Source organism: Manis javanica, chromosome 16 (genome assembly GCF_040802235.1).
Source record: "Manis javanica isolate MJ-LG chromosome 16, MJ_LKY, whole genome shotgun sequence".
Taxonomy (NCBI): domain Eukaryota; kingdom Metazoa; phylum Chordata; class Mammalia; order Pholidota; family Manidae; genus Manis; species Manis javanica.
In genome coordinates this window covers 19,711,016-19,736,438 of record NC_133171.1, presented here as the reverse complement: position 1 = coordinate 19,736,438, position 25,423 = coordinate 19,711,016, and the positions used below count along the sequence as shown (strand labels likewise).

Below are 25,423 nucleotides of genomic sequence, written 5' to 3'. Positions count from 1 at the left end.
AAGACTGTTACCGTATATCAGTATATCATTTGCCTTTGGCATCCCCAGGGAATGATGAAGCAGACACATTGGCCCAGGTGTGCTGGCTGAAGGAAAGCCTGCCTTTGATGTGGCCCAATGGCTACACCAGCGTTTGTTGCACGTGGGGCAGAAGACAATGTGGGCTGTAGCCTGTAGGTGGGGCTTGCCATTGACCTTTGAAGTCAGCAGAGCCCGGAAGGAGTGCCTTGTGTGCTCTAAAGAGGGACTTACACCGAGTCTCACAGCAACATGGGACAATAGTAAGGGGGCCAATACGCCTTGTCAGGTGGCAAATAAGACTATATTGGGCCTCTGCCCATATTAGAAGGATATCGGTATGCCATGACTTGTGTGGACACGGCTACTGGACTACTGGTTACTTTTCCTGTACATCGTGCAGATCAGCAAACCACCAAAAGGGGCCTGGAGCTTCTCTTTGCAGCCTATGGCCGGCCGCAGGTGATGGAGAGCGATCAAGGCACCCACTTTACTGGACATGCGTTACAAGAATGGGTGCAGCAATTAGGAATAAAGTGGATATTTCATGTACCTATAATCCTACCAGGGCAGGCATGATAGAGAGGTACAACAGTTTGTTGACATCTGGCCTGAATCTGGACACCAGCAGTCTATGGGGCTGGTCAGTTCGCCTATGGACCATGCTACAGTGTTTGAATGAGAAGCCACGTAAAGGAGCTCCGAGCCCCGTGGATGTGCTCACGCACCTTGCCGCCTCCCCTATACAACTGTGCGTCCAAACCAAAGAGGAGCTACTGAAGCCAGGATATGGCAGCAGAGCAACATCCTGCTGCCCGCCCTACTGCATTAAGGCCTGGAGACACTGCTGAATGCACATGGCCCTGGACGTTTTGACACATGGACCAGCGATGGCTGGCCCTTCTGGCACCTTGGGGGAAAGGCCTGTAAGCTGACCTCCTGTGTATTCCTGGAATAAGCAGCTGAATGGCCCCCAAAGTTCCCAGTAGTGTACCCAAAATGTCAAGAAGATAAGAGCATCTTGCGAGCAAGTTTTGTTTTATCTTTGTGGCCAGTGCATGTACCTCCCGTAGCCCTATATGTTGACCCATCTGTAACTCCCACAGGGAGGGGGGTGAAGGTCTGGTCAGTAGACCAGGACGAGATCCCAGTCCTGCCACTGTCCTATCACAGAACCCTCTCTTGCATGTATCCTACCTGATGAACAAGAGGTGCCTATGCAGGTGTCATTACAACATGTATCTTACCTCCCTTAAGGTTATTTTCTCCTACAGTCCTTGCAGCCTGGATGCACCCCCCTGGCTGCAGCTGCCACGTGATGATGGCTCTGAACCCTCGGCTACCACCTGCCTATGGAATGGACGAGCTATGGACTTAAATCTGCATGGAACTTTGAAGCTAGCTGACTCCTCAGGCTTGATGATTGTCATAATTTTATTGCTTTGCTATTGTTATGTAATTAGTCTGGTCACAATGCTCCAGTTTTCCCACCCAGTGACCGTTGCGGAAGAAGTGGAACAAGTAGATTCTAAGGTGAGAATGGCCTGTGGGTAAAATTGTAACATTTCCAGATTATCTCACCTGACTTTAGTGCATTTTGCATATCCTCAGCAGTGGAGAGAAGTTCATCTCTGTGTCAATGGGTAATTACCTGGGCAACCGAGGGTATGTCTGAACCTGGGCATTTAAAGGGAGGGGCTGGCTTGATGACTTGCTTGCTTCCTTCTGGAGCAGGGGAGAGAGATGGCCCTGGACTGCAATTTATAAGCAATAAATGGGTATTAAACTTTATTTCTCCCTTCGACTGATTTCAGCTTTTAGAGGTATTTTGCCCCGGGATTTCCTCTCCCCGGACTTACACCTGGTATGCAAGAGATGCAATAAACGATTACAGTTTTATTAACCTACACAGCTCACATTAGAGATAAGTGGTATGTTACCAGTAATAAAATTATACACATATTTGCTCCAAATAGAAAGCATTATATTTAGGAAATTGAATAAGTGAGCTAGGCTCAAAGACTGAATCCACAAAGTATAGAGACTGTAGGAACTGACCTTTGGAACAGTCTTGGTGATCATGTAGTCCAGCCCTCTCATTTAAGAAGGGTCCAGAGAATTCAGGTTGTGCTTTAAAGGATACTGAGCTGGTCAGTCAAAGCCATGAGGAGAATCCAACTTCTCTCTATAAGAGTTGAGACAAGTAAGCAAGTGATTAGGGAGAAAAGCCTCCTACTGTGAAAAAACACAGGCTTAGTGTTCCATTTGACACAATTGATTTTAAAGCTTATAAATAGGTTTGGAGTCAAACAGACTCAATTTCAAATCTATACTTACTAGCTGTGTAGCCTTGGGGAAGTTACTGATCCTTTTTCTAAGCTTCAGTTTCCTCTTCTGCAAATAGAATGAATATTAATCTCAATAGAGTGGTGGTTCTGATGACAGAATTAATATATGTATAGCTCTTAATAACTGCTTAGAGAGCAAACATCTAATATCCAGCTATCAGATACAAATTACTAACTCCAAGACTTTTATACCATCTCCACCACCAAACTGCACAATTCAAATCACTGTATAAATCATGTTCCATCAAACTGTGAAACTAATCTTACAGTACCTTGGAATTTATAGTACATTTCAGTACCTAAGGAACCATGCTGTATCTTGCTTGCACAGGTTTACAGAGCAAAGGGCTTTCAGTGGCACCTCCAAGGTAATCAACAAGACTAAATAAGAACTGCCAAATATGATAGACAAAATCAATCTACTCCCTCCTGCGACCTGGTCTTAGCTTCCTTCCTCCACAAACCCCCCACTAGACTCTCCAGGCGTATGTGCTCCTCCTCCTGCAACATCTCATCCTTCTTAAATACAATAGTTTCTCTTTCACAGTTCTTAGCTAGGTATTTGACAAGCAGAGTGAAGTAATTCCTAATTAGCTAACGTACAGGGGAGATCTGTATCTGACTCTTTTAAGGAGCTACATATATAAGACGTTGAACTATATAGACACATCCTATTTTCTCCTTTCACCCTACCAGACTCAGCATTCCAGCAAAGGAAGTGGACTGGCTGGGACTCAAATATCACCCCTTTTTTGGAGGCTATTACTTGATGTATGGGAGAGCCTTCATATCCAAGTTTTGAAGAGGTGTGCAAAAAAAGCCAGGCCAACTAAAACTTCAGCATAGAACATTGGTAGGATTTGGGGAAATATGGAAAAATTTGCATCCCCTTTACACTTGATCTCAATTATTTACCCCACTTTAAGGTTCTTTGAAGTAAAATAATATTTGAGAGAACATTAATAGTCCCACATTCATGTTACTGAGTTATTGGAAACTTTACCAGACTTGACTGCAGAGAAGAAATAAGAGGCAAGAATAAATTTGTGTTCAAAATTTCCCACTGTTCAGTTTTACCCTGAAATAATATCAGTCTCATTATGGGATGATGGAACTTCTTGTTCATAGCTTGAGATTTGAAAATAATAATTGCTTCTGTGCAGAAATTCAGCTTGGAGTTACAAATCACCAAACCTAGAGTGCCTTGTACATTTTTAGTATGGAACTCATCCTTCAGTTAAGAATTACTAGTAGTAGAATGGATTGTAAGTTATTATAAAACTTTAAAAATTCTGTCTTCACACATACAGTTATTGAACATACTCTAAGAGATACTATATATAAATTGGAAAAAATGTCAGTTGGCAGAGAAAAATAATAGGGATTCTTGAAATCCTTCCACCCATATTAGGAGTTAACAGGTTTTTGAGGAAGGGAATAATTACTATTTAATTACCTCTAAGCAATTTCTGTAGATGATGAAGATTAATCCCTAAAAACCCTATAAGATTCTGTAGCTCACGGAATTAGAAGCTGTCGCATGTAGATTTTGTCTTATGAACTAGCGCTCTTATTTATTCATTCTTTCCTTCTTTTTATTAACTTCCAGTCCCATTTGTTGTTAGACTCAGACAAAATTGAAATGGTGAAGTGATCTTGTGTTTTGGGTTGTTTCTTTCAGTGTATTTTAATAGAAACTCATTTCTCCCCTACTAGATGTCGGACTCCAAAGAGACAAGGATTTTTTTCCCACTATTATATCCTGAACACACAGAACAGTGTTGACATGTAGCAGTCACTTCATATATACTATAGCTTATTTCCCCAAAATCCAAATACCACCAATGTCGTTTCTATTTTGTTGTAATAAATAATATAATGATGAGTACAACTATACTGTTTCATATAAACTTTCCTAGCTTGTATGAGCTTGTTTTCTATATGGCACAACAAATTAATATTTCTCAAGTTTATTTATTTATTCATGATAAAGCATTCAGGAGGCTCATGAACAAGTTCCCATAATAATGTTGTAGAGAGATTTCCATGTAATCCTGACAATCCTGGGAGGACTTACTATCTTCATCTTACAAATTAGGAAACTGGGGCACAGAGGAATTTTAAGAAGTTTTTTTTCTATTATTTAAAAAATAACGGCAGAATCAGTATTTGAAATGATTTATCCTTTTCAAGAGTGTTCTACAAATCAACATGTCAACAGTCTTAATGTACGTGTCACACCACCTCAGAAAGGCACAGCCTGCCCAGTCTGGACATGTCTTTTGATCTCCTGCTATTCATGGACTAGCAGTGCCCCTCCCTGGGGGCTTGTGAAAGGGTCTCTGCCCATCCTCTGCTCAGTCAGAATTTGCATTTTGACAAGATCACTAGGTGACTTGTACACACGTTTGACAGATTACAGATGGCAGAGTAGGAAGGCAAGGCAGAAACCTCCTTCCAAAAACACATAAAAGAAGAAAATACAGCAAATACAACTAAACCTCAAAACGACCTGAAGACTGCAGAACAGGTCACCTACACCTGAGGAAGAAGAGACCACACAGAAAAGAGTAAAGTGGCAAAGCTGAGATCAAGTGAGACCCAAGCCCTCCCCCAATCCCAGCCCACAGGCAGGAGAAAGAGGAATGGAGCCAGGAGTGGGTAGGAGCCCAGAGCACTGAGCATCTGGTCCTGGACACCCATCCTGGGATCCGAAGCCCACATCACATTGGGTTCTGGTGAGTGGCAGGGCTGGACACCAGGGGCAGGTGGAACACTCCGGAAGGCTGAGGCTCCAGCCAGTGTGGAGGGCAGGCATGCTCTGCCAGACCTGAGACCCAAAGCAGAGGCTGCAATTTGAAAGATTTTCCAGCAGTAGGAGAGGTGCCAGAGGTGCAAGGGTTGGACAGAACTCTCCTCAGGAGAAAGGGCAGGTGGACCATGCCTCCCCAGTGCTCCACTGGCCCAGCAGACTGGGAACTTTCTGAAGCCCCAGACACTCTACCCCCTTTCTGGCAACACAGCCCTGAGGCTCCTCCCTGCGCCTGCTGCTGGGAGACAACCCACTTGGCCTGGCAGTAGCATCAGACTTTGCTGCCAGGCAGGCAGAGGGGGTCTTTCCCAGCTTCCTTGGCTCCATTTCAGCCTAACCGGGGAGGTGCATACAGGAGCCAGCCCCCAGAGCTCCTCCTTCCCTACGGGTGTCCAAACCTGGTGGTCCGTATCTGGCCAGGTCTGAGCTGAGCATCAATCCACCCACTCCATTAACCCTGCATCCCCGCCATTGCTGCAAGCCAGGCAGAGGGCAGCCCTTGCCCACAGTGAATGCAACAGACTCCTGAGCTGATCACAAAAGTGTGACCAAAGCAAATTGCTCAACCAGACTAAGACCACTATGGAAGCCAGACAAAAAGGGAGTCCAACTCATGGCATACTGACAGCTGGGGTCCCCACAAAATAGAAACAGGCACTAGAGAGTAAAGAATCTTGAGCTTCTGGGCACCATAGGATGCCTTCGTCATAGAGCCAGAAGGCATAGCAGAGGCATCTGACACAAAGGAAGAAACACAGAAAGCCTGACTAAGTAGACAAAGGAATGTGATCCATACAAAACTACAAAACAGTACCCCAGAAAGAGGGCTACGTGAAAGAGAGATCACCAATCTTCTTGATAAAGATTTCAAAATAAAAGTCATAAACATGCTCATGGATTTACAGAAAAGTATTCAAGGTCTCAGGAGGATATCAACAAAGAGATAGTGAACCTGAAAAAGAGCCACTCAGAGCTGAAGAATACAGTATCTGAAATGAAACACACACTGGAAGGATTTTAAAGTAGACTAGCACATGTAGAGAAGACAAAATGAAATAGAAATTAGAGAACAGGAAAACAAAAAAGCTGAGGAACAGAGAGGAAAAAGGATCTCTAGAAATGAAAGAGTGATAAGAGAGCTATGTGAACAATCCAAACAAAACAATATTCCCATAATGAGTACCAGAGAAGAAAAGGAAGATAAAGGGATAGAGAGTTTCTTTAAGGAAATAATTGTTGAAAACTTCCCTGATGTGGAGAAGGAAATATATACTCAGGTCACAGAAGCACAGAGAGCGCCTAACAAAAGGAACCCCAGGAAAACACCACCAAGATATATAATAATTAAAATGGCAAAGATCAAGGATAAGGAGAGAGTGTTGAAAGCAGCAATAGAGAGAAAAAAGATTACTTATAATGGAAACGAAGTCCCAGCAGACTTATCAACAGAAACTCTACAGGCCAGAAGGGAATGGCATGATATAGTTCATGTACTGAAACAGAAGGACCTCCAACCAACAAGATTATCATTTAAATTTGAAGCAGGTATTAAATAATTTCCAGATAAAAGTTGAAGGAATTTACCACCACTAAGTCAGCCTTACAGGATATGTCAAAGGGACTGCTGTACATGGAAACAACCCTAAGAATGAATAGCTTTCAACAGTGAAAATAAACCCACAGTAAATGTAGTAAACCAACTAATTACCAAGGAAATACAAAATTAGAGAAAAAAGACAATATCAGTCAAGAGGTACACAAAAACTGCAGATTATGACATCTAATACAAAATAAGTGAAGAAGGGGGAAAAAAACTACCTTTAGATTGTATTTGAAATAGAGTAATCAGCAATTTAAGATAGACTATTATATAGTAAGGAAGCCATCCTTGAATCTTTGTTAACCACAAAACTAAAACCTACAATAAACACGCACAAAAAAATCAATTTTTTAAAAAAGAAATCTAATCACAACACTAAAAACCATCAATAACAAGAGATAAGAGAGGAAAAAAATGAATAGAGAGGAGCTATAAAAAACAGTAACAGGTAATTAAATAGCAATAAGTACGTAGCTATCAATAATCACTTAAATGTAAATGGACTGAATGCACCAATCAAAAGACATACAGTGGCAGAATGCATAAGGAAATAAGACCCATTTGTGCTGCCTGCAGGAGACTCATTTCAGACCCAAAGACATACACAGACTAAAATTGAGGGGATGGAAAAAGATATTCCATGCAAATAATAGGGAGAAAAAAGCAGGAATAGTACTTTTATCAGACAAAATTGATTTCAAAACAAAATAGCAAGAAAAAGTAGGATGTTAATATAATCGTAAAGGGGTCAGTCTAACAGGAGGATATAAAATAACCATTATAAATATCTATGTACCCAACATAGGAGCACCTAAATATGTAAAACAAATACTAACAGAATTAAAGGGGGAAATAGATTGCAACACATTCATTTTAGGAGACTTTAACACACCACTCACATTAATAGACAGATTAATCACATAGAAAATAAAAAAGGAAACAGGCACTCAACAATACATTAGATCAAATAGACTTAGCAGATATCTACAGGCCACCCAAAAGCAGCAGGATACACATTTTCTCAAGTGTACACTCCAGAATAGATAACATACGAGGCCACAAGAAGAGCCTTGATAAATTAAAAAAGATTGAAATTGTATCAAGCAGCTTCTCAGACCACAGTGCTATGAAACTAGAAATAAATTACACCAAACAGAGACCTATAAATACATGGAGTATAAACAACATGCTTCTAAATAATCAGTGGATTAATGGACAAATTAAAACAGAAGTCAAGACAAATGAAAACAAACACAACAGCCCAAAATCTGTGGAAGGTGGCAAAGCTGGCTCTAAGACAAAAGCATATAGCAATACAGGCTTCCCTCAAGAAACAAGAACAATCCCAAATAAACAGTCTAAACTCACAATTAAAGAAACTAGAAAAAGAAGAACAAATGAAGCCCTACGTCAGTAGAAGGATGGACATAATAAAGATCAGAGCAGAAATAAATAAAATAGAGAAGAATAAAACAACAGAAAAAATCAAAAAATGAAAACAGGAGCTGGTTCTTTGAGAAAATAAACAAAAGAGATAAACCCCTAGCCAGACTTACCAAGAAAGAGAGTGTACACAAATAAACAGAATCAGAAATGAAGAAGGAACAAACAAAACAAATACCACAGAAATAGAATTATTAGAGAATACTACGAAAAATCACATGCCAATAAATTGGACACCCTAGAAGAATTGGACAACTTCCTAGAAAAATACAACCTTCCAAGACTGACTGATCCATGAAGAAACATAAATCCAAACAGACCAATTACCAGCAAAGACACTGAATTGGTAATCAAAACACTCCCCCAAAACAAAACTCCAGGTCAAAAGGGCTTCACAGCTGAATTCTACCAAACATTCAAAGAAGAGCTAATACCCACCCTTCTCAAAGTATTCCAAAAAGTAAAAGAGGGAATACTTCTAAACTCATTCTATGAGGCCAGCATCACTCTAATACCAAAACCAGACACTGACACCACAAAACAAGAAAATTACAGACCAATATCCCTAATGAACATAGATGGCAAAAATACTCAACAAAATATTAGTAGACAGAATCTGAAAATACATCAAAAAGACCATCCTTCATGACCAAGTGGGATTTATCCCAGGAATGCAAGGATGGTACAATATTTGTTAATCAATCAGTATCATACACCATGTTGTGTGCCGCTTGTTTCAGTGTTTTCTCAGGGGAAATGAGAGGGAACAAAAAACACAGACAAATAGACAGGAAATGGCTGCAGCCCTGATGTGGCGCAGGGCCTTTGTTTTCTACTGCCTTTCTCGGACCTCAGCCAAGTGCTATACTCATCTTTCCCTTCTCAAGGGCGACAGGCCAGAACATCTTGTTGATTTTCTTAGAATCTGCCAGTAAGCAGGGGCGGTGTTTTCACACGTCCTCAAGGTCTCCCTGTTTTCAGCGTGAGGCATCTTGGCTCGTCTTCGAGGACAAGATATGCTTTTGTGGGCAGATAACTTCCAAGGACGGCACCAGTTGTTCTCAAGCTGGTGCTTCCCCATTCTGCGTTCAGACATGGGGGAAGACAAAGGCTGTCCCCTACACACCACATTAACAAAAAGAATGATAAAAACATGATCATCTCCACAGATGCTGAAAAAGCATTTGACAAAATTCAACATCCATTCATGATAAAAACTCTCAACAAAATGCTATAGAGGGCAAATACCTCAACATAATAAAGGCCATATACAAACAAACCCACAGCCAATATCGTACTTAATAGCAAGAAGCTGAAAGCTTTTCCTCTAAGATTAGGAACACGACAAGGATGCCCACTCTCAACACTTTTATTCAACATAGTAGTGGAGGTCCTAGCCATGGCAATCAGACAACACAAAGAGATAAAAGGCATACAAATAGGAAAGGAAGATGTTAAACTGCCACTGTTTGCAGATGACATATTATACATAGAAAACCCTAAAAACTCCACCAAAAAATTACAAGAATAACTGAATTCAGCAAAGTTGCAGGATACAAAATTAATCCACAGAAATGTTCCATTCTTATATACTAACAATGAACTAGCAGAAAGAAAAATCAGGAAAACAACTCCATTTGCAATTATATCAAAAGAATAAAATACCTAGGAATAAACCTAACCAAGGAGGTGAAAGACCTGTACTGTGAAAACTGCAAGACACTCATGAGAGAAATTAAAGAAGACACTAACAAATGGAAATGCATCCCATGCTCATGGATGAGAATAACTAATATTGTCAAAATGGCTATCCTGCCCAAAGCAATTTACAAATTCAATGCAATTGCTATCAAAATGCCACCAGCATTTTTCAACAAACTAGAACAAATAGTTCTAAAACTCATATGGAACCACAAAAGACCTCGAACAGCCAAAGCAATCCTGAGAAAGAATCACAAAGCTGGGGGGATTACTCTCCCCGAATTCAAGCTGTACTACAAAGCTACAATAATCAAAACTGTTTGGTGCTGGCAAAATAACAGACCCATAGATCAATGGAATAAGATAGAAGGCCCAGATATAAACCCACACATATATGGTCAATTAATATATGTTAAAGGAATCATGAATATGCAATGGGGAAATGACAGTCTCTTCAACAACTGGTGTTTGGAAAACTGGACAGCTACACATGAGAATTATGTTATTCTGCATAATTGTCTGACTCCATACAGAAAAGTAAACTTGAAATGGATTGAAGACCTGAATGTAAGTCATGAAATCATAAAACTCTTAGAAGAAAATAGGCAAAAATTTGTTGAATATGAGCATGATCAATTTTTTCCTGGACACATTTCCTTTGGCAAGGGAAATGAAATAAAAAATGAACAAGTGGGACTACATCAAACTAAAAGTTTCTTGACAGTGAAGGACACCATCAATAGAACAAAAAGGCATCCTACAATATGGGAGTATATATTCATAAACTACTCAACTGATAAGGGGTTAACATCCAAAATATATAAAGAACTCATATGCCTCAACACGCCACCCCCAAAAAAAACCAATTAGAAAATTGGCAGAGGACCTGAACAGACACTTCTCCAAAGAAGAAATACAAATGGCCAACAGGCACATGAAAAGATGCTCCACATTGAAGGGCCCCCACCTGTAAGATGGTGAACTTACTGCTTCCCTTCCAGGTCCTCGGTTCCCGACGGCGCCACCTGAAGCCCAATCACCTCTCGCCCGCCTCCCAATCCCAGCACCTGGCCAATAGCCACCAGTCCCATAGAAGTAACACCACAATCACCCCATGCCCCTTCCTATATAACCCAGCACCTTTCCCTAATAAAGCGGAATTCTCCAGTGAATTGCTGCTGTGTGTCGCTCCTTCCTTTCATTGGTGCCGAAACCCGGGAGACGGGACACCCCAACTGGGCCCCGTCTTCCCCCCAACACCAGCAGCAGCTTGCCCTCGTCCTCTTTTTCCGGCGCTGGCTCATCACACTCACCACTCCTCTTTGGCCTGTGGGTAAGTTTTCCCCCGGGGTGGGCCACTCTCCCCCGAGCTATCACAGTGCCATTGACCGTGATCGTCCGGCAAGGCCCTGACGCTCGGGGATGAGGAGGGAACTCTCCCCGCCTCAGGCCTTCACGGCTGCGGCGGACCCTCAGGCCCCCCTCCAACAGCCATAAGCAAGGTGACTCCTTTGCAGATGAGAACGCTCCCTTTTCCCCCTCCTCCTTCCGTTCCGTCCACCGAAAATTCCTAGTACAAGGTTCCTCATGACTCCGGCACTCTGCCTTCTTAGAGAAGTCTGGGTGACGACCCACACTTCCTAAGAAATTCCGACTCGTATACGAGTTTCCGAGGACCACCAAGGATCATCAGGGATGCCCTTTTTCTCCTTGCGGTCTGCTCCCAGTCCGAGGATCTCTGTTCGTCTTCCCCTGTTTGTCTCCTTCTCTGTCCTTTAGCCATGGGAGCCTCCTCATCCCTCCCTGAAATTTCACCTTTTGAATGCCTGCTTAAGCATCTGGCTACCCTCTCCCTGACGCCTGATATAAAACCAAAACTTCTCCATAAATACTGCTCCCAAGATTGGCCGACATACCCCCTGGACAATAACAACCAATGGCCCACAGGGGGAACTCTTGATCCTAACATCACTCGCAATCTTTTTAACTACTGTCAGCGCCTGAAAAAATGGAAGGAGATTCCCTATATCGAAGCTTTTCGCCTCCTAGTTCAAAATCCCAGCCTCTGCACCACCTGCTCCCCGCCCCAAGTTCTCCTGACCTGCAAGCTGTCTCCCTCCCCTCCCCACACTCCCAGTCCCTCTTCGATTACCTTTGACCCAGCTGACGAGCCGCCACCATACAGGCTTCCCCCTTCGGCCCCTCACCCTCCTACAACCCCTCTGCCCTCCACCACTGTCGCCGCTGCCTCCACCCCCGCAGAAGCCTCCCGTCCTCTCCCTTCCCCCTCCACTCCTTCCTCCACCACCATCTCCTCCCCCACCTCACTCCCTCCACCTTCATCCCCCTCACCTTCCCCCCCCATCGAGCCTGATCCTTTCAGTCCCCCTCTAACTAAGTCCCAGGAGCCTCCTCCGTCTTTGCCCCCTCAGACTCGGTCCCGAGGGCCTCCCAAAATTATCACCCCCCTCCGGGAGGTGGCAAGACCCAAAGACATCATGCACGTTCACGTCCCTTTCTCCTTAGGAGATTTAGCCCAACTTGAGAAATGCCTAGGTTCCTTTTCCACTGATCCCACGACATACATCAGGGAGTTTCAATGGACCCTCCAGTCTTACAGCCTCACACATCATGACATTTTCATGCTCCTGGCCAATACTCTCCTCCCTGAAGAGCGTAGACGAGTTTGGGACTTCGCCCAAACACACGCTACCAAAACCCACAGGACTGACTCCACCTATCCCCCTGGCCCCACTGCTGTCCCTGAACAAGACCCACACTGAGATTATAACACTGCCGTGGGTCTCCGCTCTTGAGATATTTTTGTCTCCTACTTAATAGCAGGTCTGAAAAAGGCAGCTCGTAAAGTAGTCAATTTTCAAAAACTCCAAGACATAATTCAAAAGAGAGACGAAACCCCCTCCGAGTTCTTAGACAGACTCACTCAAGCCCTATTACAGTATACCAGCCTGGACCCAGAAACACCTGAAGGAAGACATGTCCTATGACATACTTCCTAGCTCAAGGCTACCCCGACATTAAAGCTAAACTCAAAAAGTTAGAACAGGGCCCCAATACCCGACAGACTGAGATCCTAACAGTGGCCTTTAAAGTCTTCCATAACCGGGAGGAGGAGAAAGAACGCTGTAAACAAAAGGCTGATCAGGCCAATTTCCAGATGTTGGCCCAGCTGATAAAACCACAACCTGGGCGCCCCTCTACAAACAAGCCCCCCCCAGGAGCTTGTTTCAAATGCGGAAAAGAGGGACATTGGTCAAGGGCGTGCCCGTCCCCCAGATCTCCTACCACCCCATGCCCCAGATGCCACAAAAAGGGTCACTGGGGGTCTGATTGCCCAACCACCCGAAGGGGAGGCTGGACGAACAACCCCCATCCTAAGCCCACCATAGTGGGGCTGGCAGAAGATTGATGGGGCCCGGGGGCTTCTTGCCTGACCATTTCCATCACCAAACAGGAGCCCAGGGTTACTTTAACAGTAGACAGTCGCCCCATCTCCTTCCTCCTAGATACAGGAGCCACCTTCTCAGTCTTGCGAGAATACCGGGGCCCTACCATGCCTGCCATTACTCCCATAGTCGTCGAGGTAGGAGGTAAACAGATTTTCCCATTAAACCCCCCCCCCCCTTTATGCACAATCCAAGACAATCCCATACCTTTCTCCCACTCCTTTCTGGTTATGCCCCAGTGTCCCATCCCTTTACTAGGACGGGACATCCTTTCTCTCCTCCACGTTTCCATAACTATCCACTCCCACAGCCCCCAGTACTCCCTTTCTGATGGCCCTAATAGCCGACGACCCCCCTCTACCCAATGAAAGCTCCAGTTCCGCCCTCATACACCCTGTAAATCCCAAAGTTTGGGACATTACAAGCCCCTCTGTGGCTCTATGTCCTCCTGCCTCTATCAAATTAGGTGACCCCTCTCAGCATACCTGTCAGGCCCAATACCCCCTAACCACTTCAGCCATCATAGGCCTTCAACCCATCATTCAAGATCTTTTAAACAAAAATTATCTCAGACCCACTCACTCCCTGTTTAACACCCCCATATTAGCTGTTTAAAAAATGGATCTTTCCGCCTTGTCCAAGACCTTCGCCTCATCAACATGGCCGTTGTCCCTATCCATCCCTTAGTTCCAAATCCATACACCCTTTTATCGCAGATCCCTGCCTAGGCCTCCCAGTTCTCAGTCCTAGATCTCAAGGACGCATTTTTTTCTATCCCTCTGGACCCCTCCTCCCAAGATTTTTTCGCCTTCACCTGGACGGACCCATACACAAGACATTCTGAACAACTCACTTCGACAGTTTTGCCACAAGGCTTCCGAGATAGTCTCCATATTTTTGGACAGGTTCTAGCTCAGGACCTCAAACAGTTTCATCATGATCACTCCGAGTCCACCTTATTACAATACGTGGATGATCTTCTACTCTGCAGTTCCTCGTGGGAACAGTCTCAACTTGACACTGCCTCTCTACTTAACCTTCTAGCTTCCAGAGGTTACCAGGTATCCCCTGTCAAAGCTCAAATCTCTTCCCCTTCTGTCACTTACCTCAGATTCCTTCTGTCTCAACAAACAAAGTCCATTACCTTAGACAGAAAACGACTCCTCTCTGACCTGCCCATTCCCAAAACCAAGACAGAAATCCTTTCCTTTCTAGGCCTAGCTGGGTATTTTAGAGCGTGGATCCCTAACTTCTCCCTGTTGGCAAGACCCCTATACGACCTCAGCAAGGGCCCCCCTGAAGAACCATTATAATCCTCACCCCGACACCCCTTCATTAAGCTCCATCAAGCCCTTGTGGAAGCCCCAGCTCTCCATCTCCCTGATTTGTCAAAACCCTTCTCATTATACATTCATGAGAGGTCCAGTCAAGCTCTAGGAGTCCTAGGCCAATATTATGGCCCATCCTTTGCCCCAGTAGCTTATCTCTCCAAGCAATTAGACCCCACAGTTCGGGGATGGGCCCCCTGCCTACGGGCATTAGCCGCTGGGCAGCTCTTGTAGAAAGAAGCTCATAAACTAACATTCGGGGCGCCCCTTACCATTCTGTCCCCACATCACCTAAAAGATCTCTTAACCTACAAAAGTTTACAGACTCTCCCTCCCTCCAGACTCCTGACCTTACTGTCCTCTTTCCTCCAAAATCCAGACATTTCTTTCCTCCCCTGCCAGCCCCTGAATCCGGCCACTCTTCTTCCGCTACCCCACTCTCCTCACACTCCCTCGCATGATTGCCCAGAAGCCCTTCACAGCTTCCTTCTGTTCCACTGCACGACCTCCGAAGGAGCCCTCTCACACTCCGACCTCATCTGGTTTACTGATGGGTCCTCCTTTAAACATGAGGGCACCCACTACGCAGGATACGCAGTAGTGTCCCTCGAAGATGTCATTGAGGCACGAGCCCTACCTCCCGGTACAACCAATCAACAGGCCGAACTCATTGCAGCCACCAGAGCTTGCACTCTGGCCTGAGACATGTCTCTCACACTGTACACTGACTCCAAGTACGTATTCCACATTCTCTTGTCTCACGCGGCAGTATGGAAAGAACGAGGCCTCCTCACCACAAAAGGAAATTCCATCACTAATTCAGCCTTAATAACTAAACTCCTAGAGGCTTCACAACTCCCACACCGACTGGGCATAGTCCACTGCAAGTCACATCAAAAGGATGACTCCCCCATTGCAAGAGGTAACAACAAAGCCGACAGAGTAGCCCAGTCAGTTGCCCTATCAGAAGACGCACCAGACAACAATCCGTCTGCCCTTGCGGTTTTAGCCTTATCACAAGACACCCTCTGCTCCCAGGACAAAGAGTCTCTCTTCCGCTTCTTACATGATCTGTTCCATCCCAGCCCCCAATCCTTGATCCATTTTTTACAATCCTTTTTTTCTCTCTCTCCTGAAGACAAAACCCTACTTGACCAAATCACCCGTAGGTGCACCATCTGCCAACGCACTAACCCTAATACCCCCCTCAAGGCCCGACCCTTCCCGGCTCATCAAGCAAGGGGTAATGTCCCCGCCGCAGATTGGCAAATAGACTTCACTAACATGCCCCCTGTACGGCGTACCAGATACCTACTCGTGTTAGTAGATACATTTTCAGGATGGGTCGAAGCTTTCCCCACCACTAACAAATGAGCGCCCGCGGTTGCCTCTATCCTCCTCACCCAGATCTTTCCTAGGTCCGGGATGCCCACTTCCCTCCAATCAGATAACGGCCCTGAGTTCACTGCCGAAATTATCTAGAACCTCTCCAAGTCACTCTCGCTCCCCTGGCATTTACATTGTGCTTATCGACCACAGGCTTCGGGAAAAGTAGAAAGAGCCAATAGGACTCTAAAGGACATCCTGACCAAACTATCTCTAGAACTACACCTTGACTGGGTTCGCTTACTTCCCTTAGCTCTACTCCGCATTCGGGCCCTCCCAAAGAAAGCTTCCTTCTTGTCGCCCTTTGAGATCATGTACGGCCGCCCAATTCTACTGCCGGGGCTCCCTTCCCACAAAGGACCAATTCCTCCCAATATGGCCCTTCCGCTACTTTCTCTCCTCCGCACTGAATTGTGGAAATATCAGGATTGGCTCCTTCCTGATCCATCCGCCTCCCAAAATCCTCCTGTCTTACAGCGCGGCCAACTAGTGTTTTATAAGCCGCCAGAGGATCGGCCCCCTCTCACCCCGAAATGGGAAGGTCCATACCCAGTTATTCTCTGCACCCCCTCGGCCGCCAAGCTCTCACTGCCTGATAACTCTGTCACCGCTTGGATTCATATCTCCAGGTTGAAACCAAATACCCCAGACCCACCTTCTCTGGACACCCAAGACCCATCAGCCACAATCCAGAGTCCTTCGGATACAGCCCAAGACGCTGTGTACTCTACCACGCCTCATCCCTCTGATCCCTTGAAACTCCGCATCTCCTTTTCAGCCCCTTTGCCATCCATACCCGAATCATGACTTTTTCCTCCTTTACTGCTCTCTTGCTTTTTCTCCTCATTCCTATTGTCTTCCCCGCCACCCCAGCCTCCTTTGTATGGCGATTCAAAGTCAGACAGACTTACACACAGCATCAAACAAAAGTTACTGCCCTCATTGCCACACCAGACTGCCCTCTGAAAGGCTGCTCCGGGCCTTTTTACCTCCACTTTCCTCCCTCCACCGAAGTGTTCACTAGCAGCTACCCTTAATCTCCCTACCTCTGCTTCCTCTATGACCAAAGACAAGCCTATTGCAGGTGATGGCCAGACACCTACGGGAGATGTCCCTACTGGTCTTGCGCCATTCACTACATGGGTGACTTCCAGTACCCACAGTATTACTCCTCCAACCGTTTCATGAAATATCCCAACGGCTCATTCTCCTTATCAATCCCACATCCCTGGGACTCTCGATGGGCCGCCGGAGTCACAGCCTCAGTTTACTACGGGGGGTCCTCGACCCCCCACGGTACCCTTCATATCTCTCGAGAGTATGTTCCCTCTCGCTCCCAGATCTCTCAAGTTGCATCCGATATCGGACATTCCGAAAAAGTCATGATCCAAACTCTTGACGGCGCCTCTTCATCTTCCAATTCCTCCTACTCTTGGTTACAGCTCATTCAAGACACCACCATCTTTCCCACCCACACCCTCAACACCGCCAATTGTCTCTTGTGCGCATCACTACAGCGCCCACTGCTGGCCGCCGTGCCCCTTAATATTTCCAACTACTCCTTCCATGCAGAAGGACAACCCCTCCACCCCCTGGCAGACATACCCCTATGGGAACCAGAATACGCAGATAATCCCACCATCCACACTGTGTAGGCCCAACTCCACCCCCCTCCAGCGCACTTCACTGCCTCTCTATCTACACCCCTATCTCTGGCTCTAAGACTTTTATGCAACCGGGACACTTCTTTTGGTGTAATGGCAGTCTTTTCAACTCACTGCCTCCCAACTCCAGCACACATTGCATTCTCGTCACCCTAATCCCACAGTTATCACTTTACAGCATGGCAGAATTCCTTGAGCTCCAACCTCCCTTGCCCTCATGCACAAGAAGGGCTGCTTTCCTTCCCATCATGGTCGGTATCTCTTTGACCACCTCAGCCATTGGGGCAGGGTTTTCGGGAGAAGCCTTGGGTCACTCTCTATAGGCAGTTAGAAATCTCAATGCCAAACTTGAGGGGGCCCTGACATCCACTGCCGATTCCCCAGCCTCTCTCCAAAGACAGGTCACTTCGCTAGCTAAAGTCACCCTTCAAAACCGGCGGGCCCTAGATCTGCTTACAGCCGAGAAGGGCGGCACCTGCGTCTTCCTCTGGGAAGAGTGCTGCTATTACATCAACGAATCCGGCATTGTAGAAACTGACATCACCAAACTCACCGACCTTGCCTCCAGCCTCCACTCTGCTTCCAATTCCAACCCATTCTCGTCAATACTAACAAACCCCCTCCTACCTGGCTCTGGCCCTTTGCAGACCCCATAATAATCATTCTTCTCGCCTGTCTCTTCTTTCCCTGTATAATAAAGTTCATCAAATCCCAAGTCGGAAAAATCTCTAATCAAGCTTTCAACCAGCTTTTACTCAGGAACTACCAGCTTCTGGCCACAGAAGACCCCTCAACCTCACATGACCTCCTCACCACATGCTGAGATGGACCCCTCTCTCCGCTGGAAACTGTTCCTGGAAACAATGGCCACAGACGCCTGGCCGCTGACACCCATATCCTCTTGGCACCATTGGAATCAACAGGTCCTCAACCTATGGTTACAGGGAACCTTCATTGATTTCCAACCTGAAGAAGTCCACATCTACCCGTCCTTACTGTGGGGAGTCCTATCAACCCTTTCCTCCCAATCCTCAAGCCCTCACTCCCTTCTCCACCCCCGTTCAGCAGGAAGCAGCCAGAGAGAAAGCAACGTCCACAACCCCATAGAGGAGAAAGGGGGGAATGAAGGGTCCCCACCAGTAAGATGGCAAACTTCCTGCTTCTCTTCCAGGTCTTCGGTTCTCGCCGGCGCCACCTGAAGCCCAATCACCTCTCGCCGCCCCCAATCCCAGCACCAAGCCAACAGCCAACAGCCCCGTAGAAGTAACACCACAATCACCCTATGCCCCTTCCTATGTAACCCAGCACCTTTCCCTAATAAAGCGGAACTCTCCGGTGAATTGCTGCTGTGTCGCTCCTTCCTTTCACACATCACTTATCATCAGGGAAATGCAAGTTAAAACCACAATGAGATATCACTTCAAACCAGTTAGAATGGCCATTATCCAAAAGACAAGAATAAACAAATGCTGGCGAGGGTGCAGAAGAATAGGAATCCTCCTACATTGTTGGTGGGACTGCAAACTGGTGCAACCGCTGTGGAAAGCAGTATGGAAGTTCCTCAAAAAATTAAAAATAGAAATACTATTCAACCCAGTAATTCCACTGCTAGGAATTTACCCAAAATAAACAAGGTCCCTGATTCGAAAAGACATATGCACCCCTATGTTGACTGCAGCACTATTGACAATAGCCAAGATACGGAAGCAACCTACATGTATATCAGTAGGTGAATGGATGAAGAAGATGTGGTACATATATGCAAGTGGAATATTATTCAGCCATAAAAAGAAAAGAAACCCTGCCATTTGCAACAACATGGATAGATCTAGAGGGTAAATAAGCCACATGGAGAAAGACAACATGATTTCCCTTATTTGTGGAATACAAAAACAAAGCAAAACAGAAGGAACAAAACTGCATTAGACTCATGGACACTGTGAAGTGACTAGTGGTTACTAATGTGGGAGAGTGGGGGAAGGGGGATAAAAGGGCACAATAATGTGCAATCAAGTTAATTACGGGTACTGTTGAACCACTGATGTACATTTGAAACCAACATAAGACTGTATATTAATGATACTTTAATACAAAATAATAATGAAAAAAAACCGTGCTGCCAGAATTTATAAAGCACATATGAAACCTTGAGTCTGAAGTTAAACATTAGTTATGAAATATACTTAGGTAGATATTTAAAGAATGCGTTGCTAATTCCCAAATATCCTTGTTTGTACAAATTTTCTTTTAGAATTATCACATGAGATACAAAAAGCAGGCAGGAATGTAGAGTAAACCATCTCATAATTCAAGAAACTATGACCAGAAAAAAATTCTGCAAAGAAATATCAGCCTACTTCCTTAGAAATACTATGACACTTTTCTTTCCAAATCACTCATAAAATCATTTCTTAGGTAGAAAAGCAAGCAGTAACTTTCAGAGGAAATACTGTTGGTACCGTATTAGCATCTAAATGTTAGATAAGTTACAGGAATGTTAGCCACTGTCTACTTGGCAAATCATAAAACAGTTAAATAGATTACATACATCTAATAGCTTGAGCTCTGAAATGGGTGTTATGAAGTCAAGATAATATTCAGATACAGTATTTTCCCCCAAAATTACTTCTGGATAAAAACCAACTAAATCCTTCAAAGATTCTTTGAAGCTAGTCATCAAAAGTATTCTTTCCACCACACACCTAGAATTCTTTTCCACTCCTGCAATAGCAAAGGCCTAAAAAGTTATGCAATACAAGAAGTGAAAGATCGTTCTTAAAGACACACGTGCACCTCCCTCCCATAGGCCAAATATAAACACGTTCGTTCATGTGAATACTTAAGGATCAAACATCCAGGTAATGAGTTAAACAAAGCTTCTTTAAAGAGCAGACACAGGAATTCCTATTTCTCATTCATCTACAGCGCCCAACAATTTAAGTGAGAGCAGATGAACCAGCAGTTGTATAGAGCATGTGTATATATTTTTCTTCTTATTTAACATTTGGTATATTTCAGCTTTGCCATAGACAAAGTGAGTAGAAATGAAACTAAACATGATATTTCTTTTCACTAGCTTCTTTTTAGCTAGACTTTTACCTGAGATGAAATTCTGGCTTTAGCACGTCCTTATTCTCTGTTTCCATAGGTAGTAGAGTTGATTTAACAGAGCAATTAACCAAACATAATGGTTAGTTGGCAGGATGATTTTGAGCCAGTACCTAAAACTCGTGGGCTAGGTCCCCAACACTTCTCGCCTTGTTTGGATCCAAGGACAATCGAGTATTATGAGCTACTAAAAATATGGTTCTGCAAAACCAAAACACAAAAAGAACTCTTCAAATATTTTCCAAAGCAAACATGGGTGAAGTTACACTATTCTACATTCAATATTAAATAGGTGGCATTGCCCGACAAAGGCCACTCTGCAGACAGTGAGCAAAGCCTACATAGACACACCACCCCCAGTTAGAGAAAACTACCTTAACACATGGAAGTTGAGTTTCCAGCGTACACACCATGCATAGAATTGAAACATCCAAGCAGACCCCAGACGTCCACAGAGGCCTGAACCAAGCAGCAAACAGCTTCTACCGGCCACCGTGAAATCCCAGCCGTGCAACTTGGATGCTTTCAATTAGTAACAGTTAAACCAGCTCTTTTTCCCTTGCTTGGTCATAAAATCTTGCCCCTGACATGAGTCAGTAATGACTCATAAGCACTTCCTACAAGAAGCACCTGCTTTTAGGCCCATTCCTTTCCGCAGAAGTGCTGAGATCAGGGAGTTTTCGCTTCATGCCTGCTAACACTTGAATATAATTCTTGGCTCGCTCATCCTGGGGAGTCCTGTGCAGAGCTGTAGTCTGTCTGCCGTCGGGTAGCGGTCTGCTGCTGGCCAGTGAGGAGGTGAATCTACAAAAGGGCTCTGGGAATAGACAGCTGGGGAGGAAAGGCCATTTTTCTGTTTCCACCATTGGCCAGTGTGGAGATGCTTCCCCTTCACACTTCGCAGCTAAGCGTCCTCAGCTTTGCATTTACAAACAAAAGGGAGCCGACCTTTCCCCTTCTTTGCTCCATCACTGACCTTAGAACAAAATCTTTCACAAATTTTTAAAAACTGAGATGGAGAAAAAAATGCAATAATGTTTACACGCTTTCTGTCTTAATTTCAAGCTAAGGAAAAGAAAAGTATAGTGGCCAGTTCTGTATCAGATCTAAATAAGTCCACTCATTTAGATTTTTTTCTCAGCAAGTTTCACTGAAAACTTCCTACCCATGTGAGCCATATAGAGAAACGGGAAATGTTTAAGAAGTGATATAATAGGGAAGAAAGGGAGAGAGATTTTTAAATTCTGACAAATAGTCGCAAGTAGCCATTTCTAAAAACTTGGTCAAAAATTCTGCTAGGTCTGTGGCCAACCTGAACTCACCTTTGGTGTATTCACCCTCCGTAAGTCAGTCTTCTGAGCCCAGACTGGCTCCTTGTTGACCCAAATTCAGCAGCTGTAAAATAAAGCAAAAATGAGAGAGGCCCTGCTGGAATGGTGTTACAGAAGCGCGGAGCGTCACTTACAAACACCATCAATAATGAAGGACTCATGAATAATACATTGGCAAGAAAAGACCCTCCTTCCTGCCACTTCATGGTTTCCTATCAATTTATATCGAGAGTACCAGGCACAAACAGTAGGGGTTTATTGAATAAATGTACACATATTCACAGAGGGTTTTGCAATTCGTTATTTCCCCTGACAAACTTTATGTTATGGAATATTTTCTGCATATTTCAAAAATACTTTAAAATAAAATTTGTTAAGATCATCTTTTATCATTAAAAGACATTGAATCCCTCCTGCCCTTTTAAACACAATTAACCTCAGACCGTATACTAATGGCAGTGTCAGAGGTAAACAGAGAATCATGTTTATGCACCGAGATGAAGACAGCACTTGACCTGAGGGATTATAACAAAACAGGAGCTGAGAAGTAAGGGGAGAAGGGTATATACTTTAAAACCAGACCTTGGAATACTATTTAACAAATATTTTACTGTATTCTTGGCCGTATGTCCTACAGAGAGATGCATGATGGTGACGTAGATCCTGCCAGTTAGGGACAAGTAGAAATGGCTGTAGTGTCAATTTATTTTTAAGTGTTTTAGATAAATATTTATGAGATAGATTTCCTTTTGGAGACATGTATCGCATGAAGGACTCCAAGCTGACATTCTTCATTTTAAACAGCACGTCAGGCAGAATAAAACTAAACCAGCATGGTCCCCACTCCGCAGGCTCAATGGAATTGCGATCACAATGCTCAACTAGGGAATGTGAGCACAGTTTGGGGGTGGCATTCCTTTCTTTGGATTTAAAATAAGTTCTTCCATGTGAAAACCATCTTAAAAGAAGATCCTGTGAAATGGACACTCTGGACAGAGATACAAAGACCTAAAGTTGCAACTGTTCCCAAGTAATTTCAGTATCTAAGTAGGATCTTTCAGAGGCAAGGAAGAGACCCAAGATTTAAATAAAATAAGATTTAAAGCCTCCTCCCTCTTACTGGTAACTAAGGGCATGAACGGATAGCGCTGTGGAGTACCCACAGCACGTCACACACCTCGCTGGGTGCTTTACATGTTACCTTCCATCCTTACAACAGGTCTTCTAGGGAGCAGTCTTTTTAAAACGAGAAGAGTTCAGTAGTTGCTCAGAGCCGTACACCTGGCAGTCGGGAGGGATGGGCTCCGAACGCAGGTCTGACTGAATTCCAACGCTGTTCTCTCACTATGCCGGGAGGCATTCTAGAACCTCCCACAGCCAATGGGCGAATGGAGTGGAGCCTTGCGAGATGTTCAGGGAACCTGCTGAGCCCGCTGACTTCCTGCCTCTTGTCACCCTGGTGAATCCAGCCGCTTCTCAGGTCAGGGTTTGGCAGGATTTCTGGGGCGGAGGAGGGACCATGCTAATCAGAGAACACTGGGGGCTGTTCTGTGGGGCCCCAGACACCTGTGAGTGGCATCCTTGCAGGGATGCCAGGTAATAAATAAGACACCCAGTTAAGTTTGAATTTCAGATAAACAATGAATACTACTTTAGTGTAAGAGTGTCCTTGAGATTGCAGATGTTGCATGGACAGCTTATTAGTGAAATCTGGCCACCCTGCTTCTGGGCCCTACTTCAGAATCTTATATTAGAGTCAGAGTGTGTGTACATAGGAGTGACTTGTGACTCCACATACGGTTCTCGGCTTGGAGTGAAGATTTCCTGGCTATTGGCCGGAATTGCCTGCACATTGCTCCCCCTCCCCCACTCCACCCGAGCTGCTAAATGGTTTCTCACAGGATGCCACCCCACTTGGTCTGATGGTCTCCTAGTGCCCCAGACATGAATCTTGTGTCCACAACTCAGGTGTGCTCTCAGTTATTATCAATTCCTCTAAAGATTTAGGTTTTTTGGAAAACATTGAAAGGTCATTTCCTTTTCATGCTGGCTGACTCCTCCCCTGAGGCAATGAATACAAAAATGTCCAGCAGTTTGAAAGAAGAGAATAGAGCAAAGTATCCCAAGCAACTAACTTTTAAACATCCTCCAGATAAAAAAAAAAAAAATTAGGTCCTGACTTGGTTAGGTACAAACTTTTCCTTTCCACAGTCGTTCATCCACGAATCTGTATCAGCATCAGAAGCAAAACATTTAAAACATGGATTGTGAGGCCCCACCCCAGACCTAAGAATCAACAGGACTGAATTCAGTATTTCAGCTAACTCCACCTATTTTTCTTCCGTACTCAGTCGCACCCATCCTCTGACCGCACTGGGAATGACTCCCTTTTCTTTCCCACATCTTCTGCTTTCTCTCCCTTTCTCTAACTAAAGCCTCCTTGCATAGAGTGGAAATTGAGCGTGGAGTTCTGTGTCCATCTTCCAAGGGGAGGGTAATGTGGAGGCCAAGAGGGTGTTCATGTGCCTCGTTTCCTCTTATCGCTTATCCCGCTCGCCTCACCCTTTGCTGTCCTTTCCGTGTTCCAAGAAGATAACCTGAGTCTAAATGACCAAAATGGGCCATGCTGATAATGGATCTCCATCCTGTGTCACATGCAAAACTCTTTCCCAGAGGCTGAAACGCAGCTTGATTCTCGTGGAGAAGCAACATATCTAAGCATCCCAGTATTCCAAGGCTTGGCGACCCTTCCAGAGGAAAAGCCGAAGAACTATTAAGATACATTCCCCAGGTAGATAAATTACAAATAAGATTTTTAAATTGCTTGCACTGATTTGTTTAAATTATTGTTAAACACCATCTTAATGTATTTGGAGAGAACCGTTCACCGTTTTTTTTGAAAAGGTGAATTTCGTTAGGTAGTATGTGTTGGGCTGGCTGATCACCGGCCTGTTTTATTCCAAAATAAGGGGAGGCGTGCCGAGCTAACCTGGCGCCCCTAAAGGCTTACATCCTGGAGAGGGGTGGGAGACACCCTCCCTGAACACCACTCACAAGTAGTGTTGGGAACACTCACCCCCGAAGATGGTCGTTGGTCTTTGTAAAGGTCAGTTCTGTTTACTGACTTGACTCAGCACAGAGTCCCGTATTATTGAGGCAGAGAAGCGGGTGCAGCCTAGGCAGCTTCCCAGAATTCCTCGCGTTCAGGAGAGCGCGT

The 25,423-nt window shown here is 44.6% G+C and overlaps 1 long non-coding RNA gene across 3 annotated transcripts; it reads right to left on the bottom strand.

Moving 5' to 3' along the window:
- Positions 1–1,904: 1,904 nt before the first annotated feature.
- Positions 1,905–25,395, bottom strand: LOC118967599 (uncharacterized). Of its 3 annotated transcripts, none has more exons than XR_012126292.1 (4): positions 25,283–25,395; positions 22,198–22,270; positions 2,356–2,412; positions 1,905–2,203 (listed from the first exon to the last, which is right to left on the bottom strand). It is a non-coding gene; the product is annotated as an uncharacterized lncRNA (long non-coding RNA). The 3 variants fall into 3 exon arrangements; XR_012126291.1 differs by lacking the exon at positions 25,283–25,395 and adding an exon at positions 23,384–23,512 and having other exon boundaries at positions 1,907–2,203; XR_012126290.1 differs by lacking the exon at positions 25,283–25,395 and adding an exon at positions 23,408–23,527 and having other exon boundaries at positions 1,913–2,203.
- Positions 25,396–25,423: the final 28 nt, after the last annotated feature.